Source organism: Neophocaena asiaeorientalis, unplaced genomic scaffold (genome assembly GCF_003031525.2).
Source record: "Neophocaena asiaeorientalis asiaeorientalis breed wild unplaced genomic scaffold, Neophocaena_asiaeorientalis_V1.1 scaffold45, whole genome shotgun sequence".
NCBI classification, from domain to species: domain Eukaryota; kingdom Metazoa; phylum Chordata; class Mammalia; order Artiodactyla; family Phocoenidae; genus Neophocaena; species Neophocaena asiaeorientalis.
In genome coordinates, this window is record NW_020174642.1 from 2,287,187 (window position 1) to 2,291,215 (window position 4,029).

A 4,029-nucleotide genomic window follows, 5' to 3' on the forward strand; every position below is an offset into this window, starting at 1 on the left:
CCCACTAGCTATTTTACATTTGGTAGTGTATATATGTCCATGCTACTCTCCCACCACCCCACTTCCATGTCCTCAAGTCCATTCTCTATGTCTAAGTCTTTATACCCGCCCTGCCACTAGGTTCATCAGTACCGTTTTTTTTTTTTTTTTTAGATTCCATATATATGTGTGAGCATACGGTATTTGTTTTTCTCTTTCTGACTTACTTCGCTCTGTATGACAGACTCTAGGTCCAACCACCTCACTACAAATAACTCAATTTCGTTTCTTTTTATGGTTGAATAGTATTCCATTGTATATATGTGCCACATCTTCTTTATCTATTCATCTGTCGATGGACATGTAGGCTGGTAAGTGCAGAGTCTTAACCACTGGACCACCAGGGAAGTCCCTATCCAGGTTTTTAACCTGAGGACTGAATGAACCTGACCCAGATTCCTATCTGTACTCAGCTGTGCTTGGCTTGATCCTGATCATATGCTGGTACAGTTCCTGCTTTCCTTCTGAACCCTGCAGGCTGCATCAGCAAAGGATATTCACTTCCCTCACAGAAGGTTCTACTTTGACCTACACTGATCACTGCATGCAGGCCACGGTGAGCAGCCCACTCCCTCAGACTGTATTTCTGCCATCTTTCCAGTATTTGGTGCACACTAGAGCCCTCTGATGCCCTGACTGGAGTGAACACCGTATCCAAGACTCCCTCGTAACACTGCCCACTGACCTCCTGAGAAAGGGCCCCTGTCAGGGAAACAGGGAAGCTGAAACCATTCCGTCCTGCTCATCTTTCCTGGAAGCTTTCATCTAAAAGTGACAATATTGTCCTTTCCTTACACAGTCAGGTTTGTGCTTACAATTATGGAACAAATTTTTAATCTCAAATTGGGAAAGCACTAGCATTTTCTAATAAGCCTGTTTGGACCTCATCTGTGCTCTGAGGAAAATAACTTTGTTATCACAGTTTATTTAATGAACAATCCACTGTTAATAAAGACACAGTTTATAGTCCTGTAAGGTTTCAGTTTAACTGCAGAAACTAATAAGGTGTTATGATTTTAGAGTCTGGTAGAAATGATTAATCACAAGGTATTATGATTTTGTTGCCCTCTGGAACATTAACCAATTATATCTAACTCAGCAATTTTATTGAGACATTCCTTTCCCTGTGGACTACACAGGTATCTATTTCTTAAATCCTCTTAAAACCAGTTCTTTGTGGGACTTCCCTGGTGGTCTAGTGATTAAGAACCCACCTTCCAATGCAGGGGACTCAGGTTCGATCCTGACTGGGGAACTAAGATCCCACATGCCGCAGGGCAACTAAGCCTGCGGGCAACTAGCGAGAAACCCTAAACAAAGAGCCCTGTGCACTGCAATGAAGATCCAGTGCAGCCAAAAAAAAAAAAACAAAAAACAGTTCTTTGTGGCACTCTCAATAACTATAAAATAAAACTTTGAAACATGCTATGTGTATGAGAATTTTGTTTTGTTTTTAACACTTCACTCAAAACTAAATATACTGTTTATTTGTAAATATTTATATACGTGTGCATATATGTACATGTGTATATTTATTTATTTATGTGTAAAGCTTATTTAAAATTTATTTATTTTCTTTTTCGCCGCGTTGGGTCTTTATTGTTGCTCTCGGGCTTTCTCTAGTTGCAGCGAGCGGGGGCTACTCTTCGTTGTGGTACGTGGGCTTCTCACTGCGGTGGCTTCTCTTGTTGCGGAGCACAGGCTTTAGGCGCATGGGCTTCAGTAGTTGTGGCACGTGGGCTCAGTAGTTGTGGCTCGCGGGCTCTAGAGCGCAGGCTCAGTAATTGTGGTGCACGGGCTTAGCTGCTCCGCGACATATGGGATCTTCCTGGACCAGGGCTCGAACCCGTGTCCCCTGCACTGGCAGGCAGATTCTTAACCACTGCGCCAGCATGCAAGCCCTGTAAGGCTTATTTTAAAAAGCAAGGGAAAGACTGGAATTCCCTGGCGGTCCAGTGGTTGGGACTCGGCGCTTTCAGTACCAAGGGCCCGGGTTCGATCCCTGATCGGGGAGCTAAAGTCCCACAAGCTGCACAGCATGGCCAAAAAACAAAACAAAATGAAAGCAAGAAAAGGATTAATTTAAAAAATCAGGGTAGAGGCCACCTCTGGAAGAAAGATGTAAATGTTTCATTTCTTAATTTGGTTGTAGATACAATGTTGATCATTGCAATAATATTATTTAAACTATATATTTATATATAGTCTGTACACGTTTTTTGGTACCTGAGATACATTTTGCAACAAAAGAACATCTGTTACTGTTGGATATTCAAGGGGATTACCACAGGAGAGTATTACACGGCCTCTGTTCAAATTTTCTCTTCCTTAAGGCCTTCTCTATTCATTCCTGCCAAGCTAATCAAATGAGTCAATATAACCTTAAAGTCAACACCATTAAGTGGTAACAAGGTTAATAAATTAACCATTATTTAACCTGGTCCTCAAAATTTTTTTGATCCAGTCTCTAAATATAAAAAGCCATACAGATTCTAAGAAATGCATTTAAATCAAGCAAATTAACTACTGCCTTTAAATTATAAAATCCTTCAAGTTACAAAAAAAGATTCCTGGTAAGAAGAGCACTACCTGAAACTTATCCAACAATGCCCAAAAGATTTTCTTGCAGTAAGTCTTCTAATGGGTAAAACCCAGAAACAACCAAACGTCCATCATTAAGGGACCAATAAAATATATTAGAGTACATCTGAACAGCTGCGTACTGTACAGCACTTTAAAAACGAGGTAGGTGCACATTGATATGGAGACGTGTCCTTATATTAAGTCAGTTGCCCAATAGTATCATGGTACCAACCCCTCCTAGGGACTGGAATTCAGGATGCAAAGTAAAGAAACAAGGAATTCTAACTTTTCACTTGATATACTTCTGTGCTGTTTCAATTTTTACTTGATATTATTCTGTAACATTACAAAAAGAGTTTACAACCTGGATATATTACCGTAATCATTTAAAAAGGGCAGATAAGGATAAACTAATAAGATAAATTCTTTACCTCGCACTCCAGAAGTGAATTCAGAAATGACCAGCCAGTAATGGGCCAAGAAGGATGGGGGAGGGGAAGGTGTGTCTCCGGAAGAGGAACACTGCATCCTCTCCGTGCTCTCATTAACCCAGCTTTTCCTGTCGGGTCGATATTCAAGATAACTTTTGATGTTCATTTTAAGGACGAAGAGGCTTGCAACACTATTATCGGCAAAAAAATGTCTGACGTTTGTTCTACGTCTGAAAACTATGTTTGTCTGAAGATGATGGAAAAGAAGTGTAACAATCCTGGGAGTAAGAGCCTTGGTAATTGTTAAGGAAAGGGATTTATAGCGCAGGTAGGTGAACAGTTTGAGAGAAGAGGTGGGACACTCCGAAGAGAAATCCCAACACACACACACACACACGCGCGCGGCGCCAGCAGCGGGGAGGGAGCGAGCACAGTCGATCTCAGCACTGCTTGGGCTTCAAAAGGTCATATATTTACCTTTCAAACTAAGCACCTTCCATTGATTAACTCGGAAGCCAATTTATTGGTTAAAAACCAAAATGGTCTTCCCCAGCACAACTACCTTTGCTACATGGGCAACTCTCTGCTGCTCTTTATCTAAAAGGGCACGAACACTTTATGATTAATACGCGAAAGAAGGTTGACCCTCTTCCATTTCCATTTCACACCTCTGTACCTGACTCTCCTACGGAGAGACTCGGAAAAGAGCACCGAACACTGAAAACATTCCCAGCTATGGTTCAGAGCAAACGGGAGGGGCGACGAAGCACCTGAGTGGCCCCCTGACGCCCCGTGCGGGCCGCACATCGTCTCCCCACCGCCCCTCGCCCCGGGAAGCTGACAGGCTCGAGACGGAAACCTTTCCAGACCTTCCAGGGAAGCAATTCGATGGTGAGACAACGTGGCGATGCGGCCCGCCCCGGCCGAGCGCCAGCCACGCTCGCCCGAGGGGACGCGGGCTGGTGCGGAGGGGGCG